Source organism: Poecilia reticulata, linkage group LG4 (assembly GCF_000633615.1).
Source record: "Poecilia reticulata strain Guanapo linkage group LG4, Guppy_female_1.0+MT, whole genome shotgun sequence".
In the NCBI taxonomy this organism is placed as follows: Eukaryota; Metazoa; Chordata; class Actinopteri; order Cyprinodontiformes; family Poeciliidae; genus Poecilia; species Poecilia reticulata.
The window spans coordinates 20,498,158-20,523,691 of record NC_024334.1 but is presented as its reverse complement, the minus strand read 5'-3'; the positions used below and the strand labels follow the sequence as shown (position 1 = coordinate 20,523,691).

The following is a 25,534-nucleotide window of genomic DNA, read 5'->3' as shown; positions in this document are numbered from 1 at the left end:
ATAATATATATATATATATATACACAAGCAATGCCCTGCCAAAACTCCAGGCTAAACCTTTTTTTCATAAACTAGTAAATACTGCATTAGGTGAAGTCATAAAGACAGTCTCCTTGACTGATGTAAACGGCTCCTCTGTGATGGTTATGGTGATCAGGTCTGTCGTTTGATGTGGAAGTAGATATTGGAGCAATAATCTGCCTTCATTCCTCGTCCTCTTTTATTACAGTAATCATGAGCATTTGTCACATTTACCTTCAAACTCACCTTATTAGTCCTAGGATTTATATCTTCACATGATGATAAGATGCTTTTCTCTCAGATGCAGTTTTGCACATCGTGGTTCACGCTACTCACCAATCTCTTATCTTTGCTGTGTTTCTTGAGTCGGTGTCCAGTCGCGGTGTTTTCTACCGAACAAGAAGAAAGTGCTCGCCAACCAGTTATACAAGGAGTGAGAAAATGTTGATGAGAGAGTTTGATTGCTTCTGTGTTGACTCATCATTGAATATTTGCCGTTTGCCAAGTGTACACAGAAAACGGACGCGCTATAGGTTCTCTGTGAGTCTTTTCTGCTGTCTGCTTTCATCTCCGAGACCTCAGAGTGTATCGAAGAGCTGAGGAATCATTTTCTAGTCCTTGTGTCGTGAAGGAAGAAATTCACACAAGACAAATGGTCCAATTCTACTTTAACAGGCCCATTCATATTGTAATAGAGGACTGGAACAAAGGAAGAAGGGAGCTGGGACATTAGGAATGGCGCAGTCAGCCTTATTCACTGCGTTTGACTCTCTGTCAGTATGCGTGTGTGTGTGTGTGTGTGTATGAGAGGGAGACAGTGAAATACAAGCACTGTAAGAGGCAAAGACAGAGGGGCAGAGTGAGAGAGGGAGAGGTTTTTCTCTTTAATTCTCCCTGTTGGAGATGTACTACCTCAGGGATATTCTGCCATCTGATCCACTTTAGCGGTGTGGCAAACAGCCAGGGCATCTTTTCAATTACAGAGAAATGGATAGTGTGCTTGTGTCCATGTGAGTGTACATGTATCGCTCTGTATGTGGTGTGTGTGTGTGTATACGACGTGTACGGAGGGAAGCGGAAAAGGCAAACCAGGGCAGAGCAAACCTGGAAGACAAAAATATCCCAGCTCTTCAGAAAACATGTTGTTAAAACGTGAATGTGTGAGACAACAGGGGCCCGTATTCCTTCTCTGCCAGCCTGAGATTTAGGAGAGAAGAAACAAAGAGCAAGATGAAAGAAGTAAGGTAAAACAGAAAGAACAGAGGGTTTTGCCATGAAGGGAAAAAATACTGCTCGTCCCCAGTCTTTAAGCTGAGCAATAATTTAAAGTCTTGGGCCTCTGAAGCCTTGAATCCACATTGACTGGTCATCTTAAATCAAATCAGGGCACTGGGCCGGCTGCTTGGTGTGTGTGTGTCTCTGTGCAAGTGTGCATTACTGCATTGGTCCACATACACAGAAGGCCCCTGGTCTACTCTGAATTATTGACTGTGGAGAATAATTGATTGGTTCACCTTCAAGCCTATCAGCCTTCGTCTGAGTGCACCACCTCATACCACCATGCCTCTTCCAGTTTTGCTCTCACTCTAACACTTTTCATTATCATTTAACATCTAACTACTCTTTTTTGTTAGACTTTGGATATCCAAGAAAAATACTTTTATAATTTTTCAACTAAGAGGACGGAAACTGAGCTAAAACAGTTCATGGATTGAAACACTGGCAGTAGCATCTGATGTAAATGGTCACCTGTGACTGATCTTAAAATCGTTTTTTGTTCACTGTCCACTAAGGGTTTATTTAAAAAATAATCACCTGGTTAAGGGTTGCACAGTGGCACAGTTGGTAGAGCTGTTGCCTTGCAGCAAGAAGGTTCTGGGTTTGATTCCCGGCCCCGGTCTTTTTGCATGGAGTTTGCATGTTCTCCCTGTGCATGCGTGGGTTTTCTCCGGGTACTCCGGTTTCCTCCCACAGTCCAAAAACATGACTGTCAGGTTAATTGGCCTCTCCAAATTGCCCCTATGTGTGAGTGTGTGTGTGTTCATGATTGTTTGTCCTGTCTGTCTCTGTTGCTCTGCGACAGACTGGCGACCTGTCCAGGGTGTACCCCGCCTCTCGCCTGGAACGTTAGCTGGAGATGGGCACCAGCAACCCTCCCGACCCCACTGAGGGACAAGGGTGCAAAGAAAATGGATGGATGGATGGATGGATAATCACCTGGTTAATAACTATATGAACCTATGTGAACAGTGCCTTGCAGAAATATTCATACCACTTTTCAGATATTTTGCTTTTTAAAACTGTTTTCCACTTGCCTATTATGTAATAGTCTGTTGGAATGTAGCTTACAATGAAAGTAAATTGGACGCTTATGGTTGCAGAGGATAAAATGTAATGAAGTTCAATGGATATGATTACTTTTGCAAAGTATAGTGAAAAGAAAAGTGAAGATTTCTTAGGATTAAGAGGTTTGGGTGAACTGACCTTTTCTACCTTCTCAGAAAAGGTCTGAAAGGGCTTCCCGTCCTACATGCACTTTTTCCCTCCTCCCCTTTTCTTTTACTTCTTATCACCTTCCCAGCCCTAGAACAGATGTTGTGCAGCGTACGATCAGTCTCGGCTGCCTACAGTGCAGTGCAACATGCATCCAATCAATAACATGATTCTGTGGGCAGAAGATGTCCATGACATACAACCGCTCCCCTGGCACACATGCACATAGACTAATACACACTCAGGAGCAGAGGTGCACACACGTACCGGGCTGACATACGGCTCTGCTGCTTTGACAGGCCGGAGATGAGCTAAAGATGGATGGATGGATAGATAGATAAATGGATAGATGGGGGATGGAATGAAGGTAATGGGGAGAGGTGAATTGTGTGGATGCTGTTGCTAGATCACTGTCAGCTGTGATGGAGTTTTACCCTGTCTGTCCTGCAGCATTGAGAGCCAGAATACTTGAGGTTGGTCTCCGGGTCTCAACGTACTTGCGAGTCGGTGAACGCAGACACTGAGATGCTTTTATTCAATCCGTTTTTATCCGTCTTTTAATCAGAGACGCACAACTTTTTTACTGCTTGTATAAGCAGGCCATTTCATTGTATTGCACAGTAAATATTATGTAGCTCCCAATTCACCAATCAGGTTTTGGTTTGGATGGATCAGTATTTTTGTTCACGTTAGAGCATTATGAATACATAGAAAGAATATGACATTGTGCATTACTACTCTTGTGATGCTCTGCGACTCCCCACGGCTGTTTAGGTCCCTTTTTATAGCAGATTTAAAACGCCCTTTTCTCTTCTTTGTGGCAACAATTCCAGTAACGTAGATGAGGAATGTGTTGCGAAGATGGCTTACGACTTTGTCCTGTGGTGTAGATACCTCTCTTATTGCAAAGAACATAATCTCCTTATAGCCAGTAGGTGCTTCAGAAAAAAATTCATGGTTATTATGCAGGCCTTAAAACTATTTTAGTGCTCCTAACTCAGAAGCCCTGCTACAAACTACGTGCTCTGATTCAGCATTATTTTAGCTATGAAGGAGCTGCTGCAAATCCCCTACCAGTAATTCTCAATTCCCCTTCTTTTGTTAGTGTAAACAGTCTTGCACATAGTGCTCATTGTATCCATATCAGGGCTGCTCTGGTGGGATTCCTCCGGTGCTCAGGTGTGTTATGTAAATATGGAGCCCGGATTAGACCAATGGGAGGGTATGGATAGTGTAATCCTCTCCCCTGTACATTTCATTATCATTTTTGCGTTGCAGCATTACAGGCCTCGTCCCGTGTAATAATCCCTCAGCCTCCACCCATCTCCGAGGGAAAAAAAAAAAACTGAGAAATGCATCCTTTTGTAACCTCTGCTCTTCTGCCACCTCTAAATGTGCTGACTCCATCAAAACGCTTTTCAGAGCTGAAAGAGGAGTCGATTAACATGCACGCATTTCTGCTCGCTCTCTTGTGTATATGTGGAAAATTGATGCGTTTTTAGTAGTGAGCACGTCTGATGTGCAATACCATAGCAAACACATAATGCAAACAAAAAACAAAAAAACAACCCACAATGAAATCTAAATGCAGTGTTTATTTCAGTGTAAAATTATTCCAAAACAAAGTAATGCAAAGTGTAGTTTAAGGTAAATGAGGCATGGTTTGATTTTATAAACAAATAAAACTCCTTTAAGTGGTGTATGCAAATTTAATCGGAACCCTTGCTAATTTGGAGAACCACCTGCAATTGCTGCAATTACAACAGCGAGTCTCCAGCAAATTTCCACAAGAACAGATGGCCAACACCAATTCGTCTTTGTATGTTATCTTTTAGTTCAGGTTGTCCGCAGAGCATCTGAAAATTAACACATAAAACGCAAATTAAATAGATTGAAGTTTCTGGTAGGAATGTGACGGAAAAGTTCAGAGTTTTAAATACTTTTTTGCAAAAACACTGAACATTTGAAGATGCTCTTAAAATAAATTAGACTTTTAAAAAAAGTTTTGAATTGTACCTCTACTGTGTCCAAAGCGTTAGATTGATGCCTCCATTTCGCCCTGACCAGCTGGACCCATCCTTTGCTTTTCCTGCCGGATTCTGATGGGAGGATACAACTTCTCTTTGGGATAGAAAAAAATAGATTGTCTTTTGTATCAGCTGGGAGCGTCCCTGTCTTAGCTGCGGCAGTACGGAGGGGGGAGAGCAGGAGAAAGAGAGCCCATAATTGAGACAGACAGAGCGAGCGGGAGAGACCGCGGTAGGCACCACCAGAGGTAATTAGCAGAGCAGCTGTTTGAGAGGGGGAAGCTATAGCCGTGACACTACAGGAAGGAGCTGGGGGAATAATTAGCCCGTAACACCCGTCAAGCTCTCACAAAGCGGAGATGTGTTATTTTGCTTGTGCTCTCCACTGAGGAATGCAGGACCTCCACACAGCCTTGTTGAGCTACAGTGGGCCAGTCCTCCTAGTTCAGATGGAATGGGCTGTCAGAGGTGGATATGTTGTTGTGAGTGTGATGTATCTGCTCCACGGGCCACATTTGGAGCATGTTAATTGAGTATTGATCGGACTGTTAGTTAGTAATGATGTATGACAGTTTCAGGTGATTCTATAAGTAGTGGAGTACCTGTTTTATAGGTATATAAATGTGTGTGCAGTTCCTCCATAGTCAATAACCATGCACTGTATTCAATCAGAGCTCCTCGGTGGAAAGCATTACTCTTTTCTCTTTATACTTCAATCAATGCACTGCAGCTAAGCAGGCCAGTCACTAATAAGCATAACATTTCTATACAGCCAAGCAATACAAAAGAAGGCAAATAAGCCTTTGTGAAATAATAGACTTTAAACAGCAGGAGATCTATAATTTATTTATTTTTTGATTGATTCATTTTAAATGGAATTAAAAAAGTAGTTTTTGGTCTCTAGCTAATGTAGCTCTCCCTTTATGCAGGAGCTCACTGAAGATTTGCGCTGAAGTGAGGGGAATATACGGAGATGCTTTTATCAGATGCATTTCCAGATGAAAGCATATACATTTGTGAACCTAGGCTAAATCCATGTTACAATCTGTGGCAAAACTTTCAAATTGATCTTCACAGATACTCCCCAATCTAATCTCACTGATGAGCTTTCGCTAATTTGCAAAGATTGGGGAACAATTTCAGTCTCTGGTGGAGGCATACCTCAAAACCATTGCAGATGTAACTGCAGCAAAAGGTGGCTCCACAAATCATTGACTTAATGTGGCCGGATCAAATGCAACCTACATTTTAAAGATTTTATTTGTAAAATAGTTTGATTTAAGCTCTTTTGTCTGCATGATGGGTCCAATTGTTAGTGGTGTCACCTCGCAGATCTTAGGTTTATCCCAGCAGGGGCCTTTGCATGTTCTCCACAGATAGTCTGGCTTCCTCCTACAATCAAAACCTTTGGGTTGGGTTGGTTAATTGCCCCTGGGTATGACTGCATCTGTGCACGGTTGTGTGTCCTGTGTCTCCATATGACAGAGTTGGAATCTATCATATGGAGACACTCTGAATAACCCAGACAGACGTACTCTGTCCCACCTCTCATCCGCTGAACACTAGATAGGCCTCATTTCTCTCGCCATCCTGCAGGAAGGCTTAGCAAATGGATGGATGGGTGTAAACTTTTCCTTCCACTTTACAGAATCACACTACTTTATGTGGGTCACATAAAACATATTCAAGATAGTGGTTGTACTCTGACAAAATGGAGAAAAGTTTAAGGGATATGAATAAATTCGCAAGGAACCTTAAGTTTATTGTCATATATTTCCCATTGGCCCCTTCTGTCTTTGTCGCAGCTGTTGTCCAACGTGATGCAATGACAGACTGAGGTGTTGGCATATTGGGACTATAATCTCCCCCATCTGAGAACCTAAATAAAGTTTAACCATGTATTTCATGACATTTTTACAGTGTGATAACAGTTTGTGTTGTAGTCATTGGTATATATTTGGATTGATGTTTCCCTGCAGTCACTCTGGAGTGCAGGGAGTCGTCTATGAAAACCCACCTCCACAGCTGCAAATAAAGTTACGGACGCCATCACCATCCGTCTCCATATAGCCACCACTGGAGCAATAACCTAGTTAAGGTGTACCTCTCCAAATCTATGTCATATACCAAGATTATCTGCCTCAGAGGCCCTCAGTGTCACTATCTGACCATCTTTCAACTGAAGAGGCGGAAATTACAGGGTGGACATGAATAAAATGGTGAAACTAATACAACTGATGTTAAAACCATGACAAATGTCTCCTGATGACTAATGTCTCAAAAGTTTACATTCCGACTTCGATCCCAATGCTAGTGCTAGATGGCTTTCTGAAATGATGTAGTGGATTTATTTAACATAGTCTATAGTAGTATTGTATTTTGATCCCAGAAGTTGTTTTGTGCTTCCTGCACTGCATCTGTGGCAGAGAAGAGATGAACAGAAGCTCCAAATTATATCATACGCCAGGATTTTATAGCAATGAACACTTTATTACAGAAATTATACTCCAAAAATAAATGATAATTCCTTCAAATGTCCAGCTTAATAAAGTAAACTGGATATTTCTCGGAAAGTGTTGTGCACACAGACAGCAGCAGTTAGTTTCTTCGAAGGCATAAACTGTTGATGCATCCTTTATCCTGGGTGTTTTTTTTTACTGTAAATCATTCTTGCATAAATAGTTGAAACCTTTAGATGTTCTTTTTGAAGTTTTAGTTTCTGTCTCCACAGATAATGAACATTTTAGTCTTAATTAGCTAACTAATAACTGGATGAGGTTTAACTCGCATGCATAATTATTAACCGATGCCAGACCTCTGCCATGCCTACTTGAGATGACTGCTTCATTTCTGCTCTGTATTGTGGATGAGTGCCTCTCGCTTTCAGCAGCAGTGCGTTCATGAATGGGTTCTTTGGTGCATTGACTGTGCAAGAATGTCTGTCGAAGTTTGAGTCCGCTGTGAAACCCTTTGCTGAGATATTAGGGCAGCTGCTCTCTTTCTCTCTAGACACTTCCAAAAGAGAGAGAGAGTGTGTGTGTGTGTGTGTGTGCGTGTGTGTGCGTGTGTGTGTGTGTGTGCGTGTGTGACTTTATGCTCTAAGCACTCTCTACCTAGAGATTACCCTTCATTTTGCAGCAGGCTACCAGAGCTGCTGACACAGCTACTTTTAACAGGGAAACTTTGCATATGGATTGACTGTGTGGATATCTGTGAGTGTTTGCCTGTCACAGGTTTGCAGTCCTATTCCCTTCCCAAAGCCTGCTTGTGAATATTCTACCTCAGTCTTTTTATACTGTAATTCTTCTTTCATTTCATTAATTACCCCTGAGAACTATGAGAGATTCCTGTCACAATTCTTGGCTTTGGATTATAAGGGTTTTATGTTTTGTTTTTCTGACCATTTGTTCTCATTTCAGCATTTATATATACCTGTTTGTCTCATAGTGATCCAAGTTTTAGCTTTCTAATAGCTTTAATGTTCAGATGGCCTAAACAATGGGGTGTTCAAAGTTTGGGGTATTGTACCTCCCTAATATGTCTGCTGGGCTCCCTGGTTTGTATGATGGTCAAAATGTTCTCTAATTCAGCTGCACCTGAATGTGATACTTAGGCCTGTCATGATAAACGATAAATCAATTAATCGGACGATAAATTAAACCTATCGACCTCATTTTAATTATTGTCTTTATCGTCTCTTCCGGCATTTTTTCTTTCTGTTGATGACACTGAATAAAAAAAGCTCAGCTCCGGTGCTCTCCATTGACCCTCCCTTCCTCATTTCCTTAGTCTAATGTCCAGCGCACATTACACAAGTTGTCGGCCCATTTTCAAACCCTGAGAGACCACACCTTAGCCGACAGAAATCCTAGGTATAATGGTTCGATCGGGTTCGTTGTGCCGTGTGGTGTCCAGCCACATGGGCACAAAATAATGGCTACAAGTCCAGTTAACTAATTTTAAAATCAGGCATTAATCAATGCTTTACTAGAATCTACCTCTGATGTATGTGGCTAGAGTCAGTCCTGACTGAATGAAAATCATTATAACCTATTTATGTCACGTTAACGAAGAACAGCTAAAAACTTACTGGGTTTATCAACTGAGGTAGCAATTTGGCTCAAACTCCTCCCCTGGTCATTTCTATATTCTTTGCACAAAATGTTGAATAAACATTAATGATACCACATATCATCTCCGATGTCTGCTGGACTTCATGTTGCCCCTTGTCAGCTATTTGGGATTCCCCTCGTAATTTCCCCTCAGAAAGCACGGAGGAGAATCCGTGCTTTCTGATTGGCTACCTGTCCCATTCAACGGGCTGCGTTAAGCTCCCAGTCGGGGAAAACCCCTGATTTAAATCGGAGCGGCCACGACGATCTACCATAACACCACACACTGCAGGATTGGTTAGATCGGCCAACTAACTAAGATCATCATAAGGGGAAAATGGGGGCAAAAAATGGTGTAGTGTGAACTACTGCTTTAGGTAGTCGGATGTACCCATCTTCTCTAAATCTAGTGATTACTGAAGGGCAATATAGTATACAGACTTCATAATCTGCACTCTTTTGGTTGAATGCAGTATTTATTTCCACTTTGACTTTATCTTGTTCAGTTTTTATTCAAGTACGTTTTTTGTTAATGGAGACTGAGAATCCATTTTATTTTTGTTTTTGGTTGTTTTGTTTATTTAGTTTATCAGTTCCAGTGTTGCGTGTTCTTTTGAAAATAAGGTGTTTCTATAAGGAAATTGCATGTATTATTAGTCATTTCCATTAAATCAGTGTCAAAAGGTCTTGAAACAATATCGTTTATCGCAATAATTTTTTTGACAATTAATCGTCCAGCAAAATGTGTTATCGTGACAGGCCTAGTGATACTTCTAGATTACATCTTAAGGCCAATTCCTTGCATTAACTCTTTTTCAGTTTAATACAAATGCACACCACAATTTTCAGATTTATTTTTAATGATGTGTTACTTAGTTTTAGCCTCTCACATAAAATCACATTAAAATACACAGAGGTTTGTGGTAATGACGTGACAGAATGCGACAGAAGTCATAGATCGTGATTGTTTGGGATGTTCTGAACATGGCCGTTTCCAGAGCCGCCCCTCCGTTTGGGTTCCTTATTATGCACAGGCAAATGAAAGTCCCTCCACGAGTCTTAGAACGTAACCAAAAACTTGTACGGTTGAGTAGGAATGGTGTTATGACAGGGCTCCTATTCCCAGCACTCCTGAGGCAGCAGTCAGACGAGTCATAAATATACAGGAGCATCTGTTTGAGTTTTACACCCAGACACATACAAGACTGTCCTACCCACCGGAAGGGCGTTGGCTCCGTTTCTCCCCTGACAACACTGACACGTCCCAGTGGGAGCCGGCATTGTTATGGCAACTGAGACAGTTGGATTTCCATATTCATGAATACTAATAGAGGTCCTGGGATGTGGCTTGAATGTTAAACTTTTTTTTAAGGGCATATGGTGGACAGCACCCTGAGAGGGGCTGGAGTGCACTTTTAATTTGTTTATGCATGTTGTTATAGGAAGGATAAAAGCGGGGCTGATCATGCTGAGTGTTTGCCCTTAACCATCAGCTGACTCAAAGGAGTTGAGAGGTTTTGTTTGGTAGGTTTACGATGCTCCTGCTTTTCAGAAGGAGAGGACCTCCCATGCTGCTTGTTCTGCAAGATTTAATGTGTGTCGTTGAAATGTAGCAACAGAAATAATCTGCGTTTATCAGTCTGAAATCACAGAAATCTGTTTTTTTTTTAAGTACCTGTGGAGTTGTGTAGGATCTCTGTAGCTGATGAATTGTGAAATCAATTTTTGCAGCTCGAGTCAAGCCAGGCTGTGCTATTTTTGAACGCGTCTCCTTAAGGAAAAGCATGTGACTTTTGACACACATCTAACTCTTCACCTGATGAGACTGTATTCTGGATAACAAGCTAAAAGTGGTGAAAAAAGATTAAACTCTTTCTACCCACAATCTGTGCTTTTATTTGTGCGTTAACTTTTAATCCCATTAACAGCAACACATCACAACAAAACTTTTATGTTCTAGGCTCTTGTCTTTTCTTACCTTTTCCTTCCATTCATTCCTCCCACATATCACCAGTTTTCATGCCTATCTGACAACACAAGCCCATCAGGGTTTCTGCTGCTTTTAAGCATGCCATTTATTTCAGATCACACACCTCAAGTAATTGCGAAATGTTGTCATCCCATTTAAAATGATAAGTGCCACCTTTCCTCTCAAAACAGAAAAGATGAAAGTACTCCTCCGAGCATTTAGTTTCTTGGTGCTGAGGCACACACACGCACACACACACATGCAGTGAAGTAATGGAAGAAAGAGGATTCCCCAGAGATTGTTGCTTCTCAAACAGGAGACATTTACAACTGTTCCAGCTCATCAGGCCCCCACTCTTCCCCCTCTTTCCTCTCTTCCAGCTCAGCACCATCACAGAGGGAGGAATACAGGTTAAGTTGTGTGAAATCACCGTGACAGTACATGCAAATTCACCGCAGCCCACCCACAATGGAACCTGTCACTCAGAGGGGCTTCCACCCTCCTTCTGTATACGCTTGAGTATATACCTAATCAAAATGTACCTTTTTCCTGGTGCCGTCGTGATACTAAAGCAGATCTGCTCAAGGCTGTTGGGATCCAGCCTGTCTTATTAATCGGATTGCAGTCGCTGGGCTTTTTTTTTTTTTTTTTAACATGTTTTTGTCAGTAGTTTACTTATTTCTGCATGAATAAGTTTGAATTTACATTCTCTCTTTTTTAAGAAACTTGCATAAACCTAAGAGCGAAGTTGGGCAATTAGGTTTTAAGCCTGGCAAGAAAAAAATTCTACCTGCTCTTATTGTGAAAATGGGTATGTTTTTTTTTTTTATTTATTTTTTATTGCCTAAACGTCTTACATGTTACTTTAATTCTAAATTTAGTTTTAAAATCCATTCAATGCTTTGCAGGATTAAATTATCATCTGCATATCTTTGAGAGGTGCTATGCTTTGTTTTTAAGATTCACTACAATCAACTTGCACAATGGCTGCTACTTGAGTGCCTTGAAAAACTCTTCATACCTCTATAGCTTTTGGCACATGACAACCACAAGCTTCTGTCTATTCTGTTAGATTTTTGATTCGAAGATTTCTTTTAGTTATACAGCAATACTATTTTCTCTGGCTGCTCGAGTCGGAGCGACAGCTTCACAATGTCTTTCAAGTTAATCAGAACAAGAAAGAACAAAAGTTGTAGATATGACAATGACCTTTCCATCAGCTCGTTTATGTTTTAAGTTGTGATGAGATCCTTTGCTTGCTGTGTCATCATCCTTCACACAGTCTCTTTTTTCTTTCTTTTTATTATTTGATTGAGTTAAGGTAGACATTTTTACTTTTGTAAAATGTCATAGAGGATGTCAGGATTTCCAAGAAGAAAACTGAACAAATAGCTTGTTGTCCATGGACTCTTACAAACAAACTTCTTTTTGTTTCATAATAAAAGTATTCAAAGCCATTTTTGACATTTTGTTCCCACGTTCCTCTTGCTTCTACAGTTTAATGACTGTGGACACATTCTCTAAATATTGACTAAGGCAGATATTGTTCAATTAATGCCTGGCTTTTTTTATTTAGTTCTATTCGGCCTCTAAACTCCACTACCAAGCAACAAGGGTGAACGTCTCGATTCCCTCTCTGTGGGGAAAAGCTGCTTACCTCAGTAGTCTTGAGGTCGGAGGTCAAGCCAACTCTTCTTCCAAGAAAATATTGACTCAATGCAAGTAAGGAACTTAGGTTTCGTGATGTACTTTATTCTTGTTTTTGGAGAGATGTCAGGATCCGAGTTTAGATGTGCCTTTGCATGATTTTAATGCTGCCATCTTCATCTTGGTATGAGCCCAAGTGTTTGTGTTTCTGTCTGTAAGTCAGTTAACCAAGTTAAGATTCAGACAGACTTGGTATGTGACTCTTAATTATTCACTCTTTGACATCCACCCTCTGCGTTACAAATGACTCTGTTGTTTTATTTGCCGGCTTGCCAACTTTTAACTTCTTGAAGGACTGGATGAGAAGACTTCATGTTTACTTTATGTTTGTAAATGTGTATAAACCTCCATGTACCTCAGTACCTGATCCTGAGCTAAGAAGCTAGTTGGTAACAGCTAAACTTGTGTTGTAAAAGTACAAAACGCTGGAAGTATTTTGTACTTTATCAAGTTAAATAACAAGGAATATAACAAGGTGAAAGCAAAAAAGGGAGAATGGCCATCCATTCCACCTTCTTTTACAATCTGTTGCCATGCATTAAAAACTTTGACATCTTGTTTGGGTTAGAAACACCAAACTGAAGGTGAACCTCGATTTCTTGCAGTTGCAGTTTTGATTAGCCTCTTGGTATTTTATCCATTGATTTCTGTAACTTGTTGCAATTAATCATTTTGGAAAGGGGGTTGTCCCCTCTCGTTTGTTTGTCTGTAGCAGAAGCAAATGTTCAGATAGTGAAGTGGGCAAAGAATTCAAGCTGTGCTTGGTGCACATGAGACACTGGGGCAGAGCAGAAAGACGGAACAAATAATGTGCAAAAATGAGAGGAAACGGTAAATCCAGGACATTATGAGCTTAAGTTCACACAGCAGATCTCGATGCTTAATTCATTTTTTTATTCTTCCAAAATTCAAGTTTTTTCCTCTTTCTTGCATGGTCATTCTTGCTATTGATTCAATAGCAACCAGACTTCTGTGTGGACATTTTCTGATCCCAAAGTGATGCACGTTAACAGAAGAACGTTGACGTCACACAGCAGAGCACGGTTTACAGGAGTAATAATGGACGCCGCTGTGCATGGATCAATTTTAAAGTTATTCAGCAATGAAAACTACCAGCATCGTCGCAAGATTATACTATAAAGGAAGCTAATAAAAAGCACAACTAATAGCCTGTTTCAGAGGAGAGTAAAATCAGACTTTATGCTATATACTATGTGAAATGCAGTACCAAGTTCTAAGGCACTGAAATTGCTTGGCTTTTGGTCTTTGAAGTAAAATATAAAAAAATCGGCACATTATAAAAAAATCTCTAAGCCACCAAGTGACATTTGAAGATGCATTTATCAAACTTGTGATCAGACTTAATAATCAGCCAGTGGAGCAGACAGACAGTGGGTGTGCTGTGACTCAGCTCCTTGTGTCTGCGTCTCACCGTCTCCCCAGCCGCTCCCTGCAGTCTTAAACATTGATGGGAAAACCTTCTGCTCATCTTGATGACGCACAAAACTTATTCCAGTCATGAATTCACAGGACATAAGGCTAGGTTGCACACCAACATTACCGCACACACACACACACGCACGCACGCACACACACACACACACGCAAAACAAATGATCACAAGTTGACTGATGGGAGCTCCTAGTGCATCTGCCTCCTTCTTTGCCTACACCATGTTAAAGCTGCAGAACGCTTATTGACTTGACCCAGGGGGCTGATTCAGTGCTTGAATGAAGTGTTTGCTAATAGGTTCGCATTCGAATGGATGCATACAGAAACGCATGGCACAGATAAACCAACTCTCTGTAAGTAAGCTCGCCTCTCCACAGAAATACAAAATGCTGCCACTCTCGTCCCCGTCGAACAGAATGAGCGAGATTTGCCAAGAACAGTCTGTCAAAGGAGAGGAAAACACCAACCGAGCGAGAGGAGAGAAACGGTGAAAGACGTGCTTGTTAACTCTTTTTCTAAATGGCTTTTTATTTTTCTCTAACTGGCATGAATCTTGCAGTTCAAACATGATGAATTGTTTGTTTTTTTATGCGCAAGGAGGACATTGAGGAGAGCTGATTGAGTCAGACACCCAGTCACTTGTTTTCATGCAACTGTCTCTAATCATCACATCATGAGAGAAACGGCCAATGTAAAGTTAAATGTAAGTTTTGGAGCTAAGAAAATAATATATACAGTAAGAATTGTATATATGAAACTGTAAGGTCATGTGCTACACTATGAAAACACAGCATTCCCCATAAGTGAGTAACAATGTTCTTGATTTAAAAGCTGCTTTTGTCATTGTGTTGTCTAGATTTTGCCTAGATTTTGGAATTGAGCACTTTCTGTAACGCATGCTGCTCTCTCACACCCTGTTGGAACTGATGTAGAAAAAATTAAGGGTCTTTAATCTCTGGATTTCCTTAATTTTCATTTTTGCCTACAATCTGACCATATATATGGTCAGATTGTACCATATATATGGTACAATCTGTATATATGGCATCATATATATATGGCATCTGTATATGGCATCTATATATGACCATATATATGGCATCTGACCATATATATGGTCAGATGCCTACCATCTGACCATATATATGGTCAGATGTTTTAGGTTTGAATGACTTGATCTGACCGATTTGACCAATTTCTTGGTACTTATCTAATTCACACCTTTACATTTCTTGCATCTCATTGTTCACTTTGCAGAAAGACGGTGTCTGATGTGCACTGTCCCAATTCAGCTGTACAACTATTCAAATGTACCATTTTATTTCTCTCGCCAAATTAATCATTATGAAGTTTTAATACAGTCTTTCGGTGTAATTCATTTATGGACTGCAAAGGACTAGTCGGGTTTACAAAACGCAGTTTTTCATTAGTTTGTTTTGATTAAATGTAAGCGTATGTTGAGCAAATGCATAACCATAACTTTCGTAGTTCGAATAAGAACGTCAGCCATGTAATCCAATCATAGCACCAGTAAATCAAATTATTGAGGGAATGGGGCGTCTTCTCAGGTCGAGGTGGGAAAACTGAGCTGCGATCTTTACTTAGAAATAACTTTGCTAAGTATGAGTAAAAAGTATTACAAGAGAAGCAATGACGACAATCCAAGACTCATCTTTAGATTATATTAGGATATATTATTTTATTTCCTTTCTTAAAAAAACCTTCTTGCCTGGATTCAAAAGTATAAATTGTGGCTACAGTTTTGTAAGAGCTTCATTGTTGTTTTTATAAAACAGTTGAAATTAATGTGCTGTAATAAGAATATGGTTGGAGACTCATTGAAACAAGCAGAGAGGGTGGTAGACTTAAATCCGTCAAGCTGTCATTCTGGTATGATAGCATATCAAGTTTAATGTAAAAATTCTGGGACTAATATTTGGAATCTTGTGCAGAAGGAAAAGTGAAGACGTTGGAAGTGATCTAACCAAGTAATGCGACCGAATTATTAAATGATTGATTTCAGTTGTTATTCCTGAGTCCCAGGTGCAGGAAATTATTTTGTAGCTTTTTTTTTCAAATGCAAAATACCTCTCGCTTAGAATCAAGTTTAAATAAAATGTTTTTGTTATAGCTTCCAAATTACAACAAGCCACTGCAAACGTGCAAAAAGTAACTCTGCAAAGATGCTAAGGGGGTTTGAAGAGATGCAAGCTTCGCTTTAAAAAGGATTATCTGCCATAATGGTTCTCAATAAGGTTAGCGCTACCGCTGTATGTCTAAATAGGGTTAGCGATTGCAGCATGTGCTTTGGTAATCATGACATTTGTTCTCCGCTGAATGCTAGCGTCGATGCTAACCCAGTTTCATCAATGCTAACGCTGTCTTTCAAATTGAATTAATTCACAGGAGGATGTTGACAATATTCCCTACAGCGTGTTTGAGAGGGAACAGCTGAGCATCTTTTCTTTTTTATTCCACTTTGATACAAATGAAACCTTGCCTTGCAGCAGGGACTGTCTTGAAATGTCTCGCAATTTTCTCGCATTTTTAAAGAAAATCAAATGCGTATTCATTCCAGATCCTGCAAAAGACTCTTGCTGCTTTTAATGTCGAAAGGATCACAGATAATTGCAGGTTAAGAGCTGGCAGATGTACAGTACATAATGTCAGAATGTGCGAAGTCAAGTTAATGCTGAGCTTTTTTCATTATTACTTGACAGTGCAGCTTATTTACACAGTGGCTTGCTGGCGGCTGTGTGCATGGCCATAAACTGCTGTTCGGTTATGATTTTAATCTAAAATAACCAACCTAAACTTAAAATGTGTGGAAAAATACATTTAAAGTAAAAACAGGTCAATATATTTTCTTGTAACATTTTCTATTCACTATAAACGTAGTAAAAGATTAAGTTCAAGGTGAAGTTCCATCAAGATTTGCCTTCACAAGGGTTTATTTTCATACAAAACGCCATCCTTTGTGAAAGAAAATCATAATCTGTTACACATGCAACACCATGCAGGTCATGTAAAACTGGCACCAGTCATTAGTCACTGGTGTGCATATGTGGGCACACGCTTCCCCAGATTGATTATTAGCTGTGCTGAGGATATCCAACAACCTCAGCCAATTCTAATGAATCAATTTTGGTGGTTTGTTTTTCCCCCCCTCATTTTCGGTTGATAGTGAGAATCATACTCCGCTTTTCTTTATTGCATCTCATTAATTTAAGCGAAACAATGTTTGAACTCCAGCCCAGCTGTTTAAAAAGCATCGTATTAACTTGATGCCAATATTGACTTAATAAACTTCAACTGCTTTAAACTTGATTTATTGCTAAAATCAACCCAAAAATGATATTAGCCAGATAAGACAATGCTTTGAAATGACCTTGAGTTAAGTCAGACCCAATGATGCATGCAGGGGTGTTCAAAGTCAGCCCACGAGGGCCGGTATCCTGCAGTGCTTCTGTTCTCTCCCTGGTGGTGATTACCACCTCCACCACCACGTCAATGTTTGTAAAGGGCTGCTAACAAGCCATCATTTGATCCAGGTGTGTTGAACCAGGGAGAGAACAAAAACATGCAGGACACCAGCCCTTGAAGGCTGACTTTGGACTCCTCTGCTCTAACATTTGCGCTTTGATCTCAATGTATCAAGTCCTTTCTAAGAGGGTTCTCACCTCCTGCATATCTCGGACAGTGATGTAAATGTGTGATCTATTTTAACTGTTTCCTACCAAACCTTACTAAGACTTCCATTACTTTTTCAAAATTATCCATATATATTATACTATGTTGATGTTGTCATTGGATATTAAAGAAACCTGAAGAACTATTAGCTTGTGACTCAGTTTGTTAGACCCAGATCAGTTCTTTAATCACATCTTTGGCATAATTAGTTTGAGACTTTTCATTCTATCGTTTTGTCCTGTCTAGACGCACCTAAATGTTATGTCTGAAACTTATCTCCAAATTCACGTATCACATTCAGCGTAGCAAAGATCAATAGTTTATGCACACTCTATCACTGGTTATCAATCAGACTGTCAGTCATCTCTACTTGTAGTTTGTTTCACATGTGAGAGTATCTACAAAGAACAGTTTTTTTTCTATCAGTGTCACTCAAACCAAGCCTCACTTTTGTCCCACCTGACAAATCCCAGCTGTTAGTGAACGCACCTTTTACTTCCACACATCTGGACGTCAGCTGATAAGGATTTGATTTCGGGGCATCAGCCCAACAGGTCAGCTGTACGGAGCGCTAAACCAAAAGCAGAATGAGCTGAGCTTTAATTAGTGAGGGGACAATGCTGTTTACTCACATCTGTTTTATGAAGGCTTTCTTTTGTGTGGTGCTTTAAATCACACGGGTGCCCTGTGTTTTGTGTTGCTATAGAAACCCCAAAGGTAAATGGTGTCTTTTGAGTGGGAATGTGAAGGCTATGTGTAGGAGACAAATGTACCTTTCGGAGTGATGGAGAAGGAGAGGGTTTCATTTTCTTTCTCCTTTTATACATATCAAGTGTAGTTTTAGTACTCTCGTACTTTTGCCCCTCCCTTTTTGCCCCTCTTAGTTTATAGACTGATCTCATCTCATCACTTACACCATGCATTGTGCTTTTAGAGAGTTCCCAGTGGCACTGACGGGTATGTAATTGCCCTTACATTCTTGACTGTGGAGCTTTTTTGCGCGTTTTTGCAACCCCTTCATCCAGCCCCCAAAAAGCTCATCAGACCTGGTTCCTCGGTACAATGGGTGGTATTTTGTAGGGTGTCTTTCAAAGACACTGACTGCAGCCAGTAGTGCCTCATCAACCTACCGGTCGATAGAGTAGTTCAGTCCAGGATTTCCGTCAATGATGGGAGATGGGAAAATCAAGGGAAGGTAGAAAGAGCAGGGAGGAGATCACAAGAGACTATCCTTTTTTTTGTTTGTTCTTTTTTACATATCTGTGTCTTTTTTTATGGGGGAGTCTTTGCTCACAAACATTGTTTCATTACTTGAAAGACATTACCTTATGCAGTGGTACAGATGAAAACATAATGCTAGCAACCTGTAACTGCTTCAGCTGTTTTTAGGTCGAATGATCCGGTTCTTAACTCTTCTAAGCCTGAACGTTGATGATTATCCATGTCAGAATGTTCTCATTAGCAGTTACCGTGTGAGAAAGAGGAATATATTTGACATTGCAGAGGAATTTAGCCTCTTTTTTTCCCAGGTATTAAGAACGACTGGGAGTCTGAAGCTCTGAGCTGAAACTTGTTCGGTTTGTTGCCTGATGCGATTGGATTAGCTGCTTCCAAGAATGCCGAGCGGAGCTTCAAGGCTACAGCTTGTTTTATAACACCCAAACCTCAGAGTGGGTGGATCGAGTTGCACGTCCTTGGAGAAAGAGAGAGCTGGTGAAACAGACAGACCGGGTGTGTGTTGTGCTTGTATTTGTGTTTATTTACGTGCGCCTGTATTGTTGTGTTGAATTTAAAGCCTATTTGAAGAGGATCAGACAGACAAATCTCAGAATGTATTGATTCAGTACTTTATGCCCCCTCTTGGGAATATACCACACTACATCTTACTTTCGGCACTTAAGCGCGTCTTTGTCTGCGTGTTTTGTGTGTTTAATAGCTCAACACGAGCGCTCTGTGGGGCTACATTATTTTGTGTGATTCCCATGGGAAAAGGTGGAGCGTCAGGATTATCCTCTCCTAGCCAGTTTTGCAGTTTCGCTTCTCCCGAACCAAGTCATCAATCGCTGACGTCTGTGTCTTAGTGCGTCTGTGTCTGAGAACGAGGGAGTTGCTGGTGATGTAGTAATTTTGATGAAGATATTCCCCAAGTTAAAACAGAGGCTTATGCCAGATAAAAGTGTTGGTTTTTAACTTTATTTTATACTCGAGATAAGCTCATTGCCTTGCGGAGGTATTCATGCTCTTTCACCTGTAATTACAATGACAATGTTTTCAGGCTTTCATTTGATAAAATTGTGAAGTTATGTGCTTGTTTCCACTTTCAAAGTTATTTTTTGCTTTATGTTGGTCTTTCACATAAAATGCCAATTATATACATTTAAGTGTACAACGGTACATAGGAAAAGTGAAATTTACTGTAACTAAATGCAAACACTCTTCTACCAAAAGTTTACTTATTCTAACATTTGTTTACAAGGTTGAACATTGTTTATATGAAATCCCCTAAATGTTGCTCTTTTTTCTGTCTGTGGTAAAACTCTGTTCATTAATGAACTTAAGACAGAAACAAACAAACAAATCCCTTTAGACTACAAAAGCCAAGAAAATATTTTCACAGAAAAGTGTGTGTTTTTATGATCCACTTGCAAAGTCTTTGAACAATGCTCATTATTGCATACAACAAAAACATGATTCTTTATTGTGCTCTGGGTTATTTCATCTATAAAAATAACTTGGATTTTAATTTATAATGTCTGCAGCTTGTACTGCGTCTTAAAGCAGCTCTCTAAATATCTTTATTAAGCTCTCTTGTTGATCTTCTTGGTTAGGATTCTCTTTAAGGTTGTCCTCATCTTAAAGCATTATTTAAATGTTTGTGGTTTTCAAAATAAAATAAAAAAAAACTTTTGACAGTTTAGTTTTTAAATCATGCCAGGTCAAACAGTCACCTTTTTGGACTCTGGGAGGAAGCTGGAGAACCCAGAGAGAACCCACTAATGCACTTCGAGAACATGCAAACCCCATGAAGACAGAAGAACCCAGGCAACACTTTTTAATGTTTTAATCACATCTAAGGAGAATTTGGAGACCAATTAACTAAACAATCGTGAGTTTAGACTGTGGCAGGAAGCCGGAGCGCCCGGAAAGAAACCTGCAAAGCTACTTTTTGATATTTATAAAAATTGAATCACAAAAACGTGTTTTTGACATTTGCTCAAAGTAGTTTTGGCCAAAACTACTTAAACGTCTTGGGTAGAGCTCAAAAGACAGAGTGATCCTACCATATAGGGAAGGTCTGGACGAATCCACGACTCCAGTGTCCTCTGAGGCATCTTCCCCGTCCGGGGAAGGTGACACCTCAAAGTCACTTTTGATTGTCCCTTTCACGGGAGTTTTCTCTGGCAAAACCAGAGAGTGAACCGATGCAGCCAAAACTTTTGCTGTAATTTCAGCAAAAGTCTTGGCTATGCGGTCAGCCGGAGATGAATCTTCCCCAGCCGGGGTCGATTCTTCTCCGACTGCACTCCCACTCTCAAAATGTTCAGTCGACTTTGAGCAAACCTCCCCAGCCGGGTCAGTTTGCCCCAAGACAGTGCTGTCGTCCTCAGCACTGTCCTGTGAGGTCTTGCTCAGGTCTATGTCTGGTGTTTCGGAACAAACCTCCCCAGCCGGATCAGTTTGTTCCTGGCTACCAGTTGGGAAACCTTTCCAAAACCAGTCGACCTCTTCATCCTGAGAGATTTCAGGGACATCGTCGTCGCAGTCCTTCCCAGGGAAGTAATGGTCACATATCTTTTTGCTTTTGATCGTTGCTATGGAAATAAAGGGGAATCCCTCAAGTCACAAAGCAGTGATTCAGTTCAAGAGGCATGCAGAGTAATGGGTTTTTAAAATGCAAAAACTTTGTGACTATAGGGGTCACAAAGAAAAACAAATACTTGCCAACTTGTTGTAATATACAGTTAATGTCCTTTAGAAGATTTTTTTGGACCCTGATATACTGAATTATTTAATATTACACATTTCCTGATACTGAGTCCCAGTTTGATGCATTGAAGTTAATAAAACTGCTGCCACAAATGTGCTTGAAAAATTGGAAGCTAAAATGTACAGAAACACCCACTAAAGCTGCAATGGTGTCATGACTGTGGCTCACACACAAAAATCTGTTGGTAATTTGTGACAGTCTCAGATATTTTCTTTCAAAGGAATTATCTTTAGCCCTAAAATCTAGCTCCACACAGGGCTAACTTGTTTGAAAATTGTTTTAAAAAGCGTCATAAAATTGAATGCCTCCAGCTTAGCTATTCCAAAAATGTATAAAGCAACAGCAGGAGACTTAAACTGCCCCACTTTCACTAGAAATGCCATTTTATAGGGTAAAAAATAGTCAGATTGCTTGAGATAACCCAGACTCAAATTAGCAAAATACTTTGCAGTCCCTACTTAATGACACAGTTTTCCAGCCGTAGCCACAAAACGGCAATGATTTAAAAAAAAAAAAAACTAGCAGTATGATGTGTGACCTGAATGTGTTCAACTAAGTGTCAAAAACAGAAATCAGCTGCTGGGTTTAGTCAGGAACTTGAGAACTGATCATTTTAGATTGATGATCAATGTATCAGTGAATGGGGAAGTTTCAGGTTCGTCTTTACTGTGATTACACAAGACCGCTGTCTGGAAACTGCTGGAATATTTGGATGTTTAATGTTCCACGTTTTGATGGATCTCCAAGACACTTTGAATCTGCTGTAGTTGTCATGCCAGGCCACTATACGGCATGTAATTTTAACATGTCATTGAAATGTTAAAACATGCACTTTTGACCCTCAACTTCCACCTCTCTAACTTCCACTTTATTTGGAAACCAGTAACTCATCCAGTGGTGGAAAAAGTACTCAAAAAATTTACTTAAGTAAAAGTACAAATACACAGTCAAAAATGTACTTAAGTAAAAGTCAAAGTACCACATTAACATTTTACTTAAGTATTTTTAAAAGCCAGTACTTTTTTACTTTTACTTAAGTATTAAAAGTAAAAGTACTTGCTGAATGCATTACCTGATCGCTAATATCATTAAGTGTGCCGATCGTATTTAATTGTAATACATCAGAAATGTGCCATTTTAATGAACACTACCACAGATTAAACATGTTCTTATTGTGTTTATTCTCTAACAGTTTAGACCTAGATATGTGATTCTATGGATCATTATTTCAGGGATGGAAACATCTTGTTTCCTGTCCTGACATAGCATGAACTTCATTAGTGACATTTATTTAGAAAGAAATCCAACTGAAAGGGGATGGAAAGAAGGTGAGGGGAGGCAACCAAGGAGCCATGTAGCAGAGTTGTAGTCAAGACCACCGGACCCGAGACCAAGACCAGCGCCCCGCGCTAAATGACACAATAAAATTAAGTTTACCTATCAAAATTGGTTCTCAGATTGATCTGAAAGATCCACATTCCCATAAAAAYACCTAGATATTAAATACTTAGAGCTGAAATATATTTAACCAGTATCAATTAAAACTCACTTMATTCTGWWTTGCTTTCATCGCTGTGMTACAATCCGCAGAGGTCTCCTGCCATCCCTAGAAAAATAACGCCCTGGGCGGTTGCCCATATTGCACATGTCAGAAACCACAACTGAAACATGCAATTAACGGTAAATATCGTTCAACTATGAACACTGTCCAACGGCGCAACAAGTAAGTAAGCAGAATGAGCACCGTGACTGTTTTCATCCTTCCTCCCACTGCGACGTTTGCCACCATGATAGGAGACGAAATCCACTCAGAGGAAACTACTGCGCATGTCTGGAGCTCCGCGTGCGAGTAAAGGTGGAGCCGATGGGTGACAACAGACACTAAGTCACGTTATTGTTCGGATTTTACGGCGCCACCTTAAATCCCTGAACTTCACATTTTAACGGAAAAAAAGCAACGAGTAACAAGTAACGCGACAGTTTTGTAGAAATGTAGTGAAGTAGAAAGTACAGATACTTACTGTAAAATGTAGTGGAGTAAAAGTAGAAAGTCCCCATTATTAAATCTACTTAAGTAAAGTACAGATACACGAAAACTGTACTTAAGTACAGTAACGAAGTACTTGTACTTTGTTACTTCCCACCACTGAACTCATCTCCCATGAACCAAAGTCTCCTATGACACCTTTATATTCCTCATCAGAAGTTGTGTTAAACTGACCAGACAAAGTATCACAATGCTGCACAATTCCCTCAGTTTTTGATATCTGCTTGTGTCACACTTCGTCATACCTCTGTGCGCAATGTTCCCAAAAAGTTCCACTCTGAGAACTGGTTTCCAAAAGTGCCGACATCAGAAACTCTGATCTCTGGAAACATGTAAATGAGCATCAGGATAACAGCAAAATTTTTTGTTTTCACTGAAAACCAACTCTGTGGAAACGACACCGAACCCTCATTTCCATTTATATGTAGCATATGTAAGAGTGTTTCAGTGCAATGTGACTGTTATTGTCCAGTACTGTAATCAACAATACAAAGTCCAATAAGCAAAATGTAAGTATGGATCTGAGTGTTGATGAAATGTCTTGAGGATGCAGACTGTGCCAACACATTTTCTTCTCTTAGAGGTTTTTTTTTTTAGCGTTTATAGTGCATTGCCTATAGATTTTCAGTGCAGGGGTCACGTGGGGGGTAGGTGGTTTGTTCAGCATCGACTCCAGCAACTTCCCAGACCTCCCCCAGAAATTTCTCATCTAAATGCTGTGTTACGGGTCAGCTTACCGATTGTGGTTCTGGTATGAGGTTGACTTGTTTTTAGGAAGAACTGGTGCAAGATCAGACAAAGCAGGGATTCATTGAGGTCGACTGAAGGGGTAAAGGTTGGGTAATTGGTTGTGAGCTCGAGATTGAAGGCTGGGGGGAAGCATGAACAGTGGCCTGAAATATGTGTCCTACAAGGCCTTATATCACATCTACATTTCAGTTTTACAAACTAACATTAAAGGAGGACACTTGAACCTCTAAAACATTGTGAGAGGACATTTCTTTAATATGGTTGATTACTTACAGAACTCGCTAAATAAATTAGGACAAAGAATCTCTGTTTTGGTGCCAAAACAACTTCAAGTCCAATTTATTTCCCAATGTAGCACACATTGAGAGGACTGAAATTAAAGACTATGCCAGAGCAAATTTGTTCTACTTTGGGCTGCTGATTCATTATATATCTAATTTTCTCTCTCTAATATTGCAGTGCATGTAATTTCCCTGCAAATTGCTTTAAAAACTATGTATTAATGTTGTCGGGCTTTGGGCGCTCTGATCTGTGCTGATACGTCTGAAGGTCAAACCTAATAGTGGAAATGGAAGTAAAGAGAATAATTTAATATCAAGTGTATTAAAATTAAACTAGACACACAAAGTGGTCAGCGGTGCGCAATTGTTTTAAAAGCTGATAGCCTAATTGTATTGCGGCACAGACCACTTTGGAATAAAAGAACGGTTCCAGAGATGCATAATAAAACGGAGGCCCAGAGGACCAGGGGTATGGGAACGCCTCGTGTGTTTGTGCCTGAAGGAGGAAACTCTGCAGACACTCTTCCTTGACTCTGTGTTAATTTACTCGGAGCCATCTGCTGTGTGCATTTTTTCATGTCATGTTCTGACTTCAACTTCTTTTCTATTGTTTCCTTTGAGAGAAAATTGCATGTTACACTTGAAAATTGGAGATCAGATCCTATTAAATAATAGGCATTAACCTTTCATGCATAGTGGTCACTACAGTGGACGGCTACATAAAAGCCATTTTCTTGTGCATCTTGTGGATTTTTATGTTATAAATGAACACAGACCTCTGAAGTGGACACTATGCATCTTAAATCAACTACTGGCCATCAGCTGCAAATGCAAGACATTGTTTTTGTTAAATACAATATGGGTGACCAACCTGGTCCCTCCTTCTACTGCAGGTAAAATAAATATATATATTGTGACATCAGATAACCTCTAAAGAACAATACTACTGATGTATTTTTCAAATAACAATTTTGTATTTGGAGAAAATTACAATCGA

At 40.0% G+C, this 25,534-nt stretch overlaps 1 protein-coding gene and 1 long non-coding RNA gene across 3 annotated transcripts in view; one reads left to right on the top strand and one right to left on the bottom strand.

The window, feature by feature from the left end:
* The window catches only part of dab1a (DAB adaptor protein 1a), a 238,643-nt gene that overhangs the window by 49,971 nt on the left and 163,138 nt on the right, over nt 1-25,534 (top strand). The gene's annotated exons all lie outside the window — the stretch shown is intronic.
* On the bottom strand, nt 4,090-4,810 carry LOC103463783 (uncharacterized). Its single transcript, XR_533546.2, has 2 exons — nt 4,531-4,810; nt 4,090-4,370 (listed from the first exon to the last, which is right to left on the bottom strand). It is a non-coding gene; the product is annotated as an uncharacterized LOC103463783 (long non-coding RNA).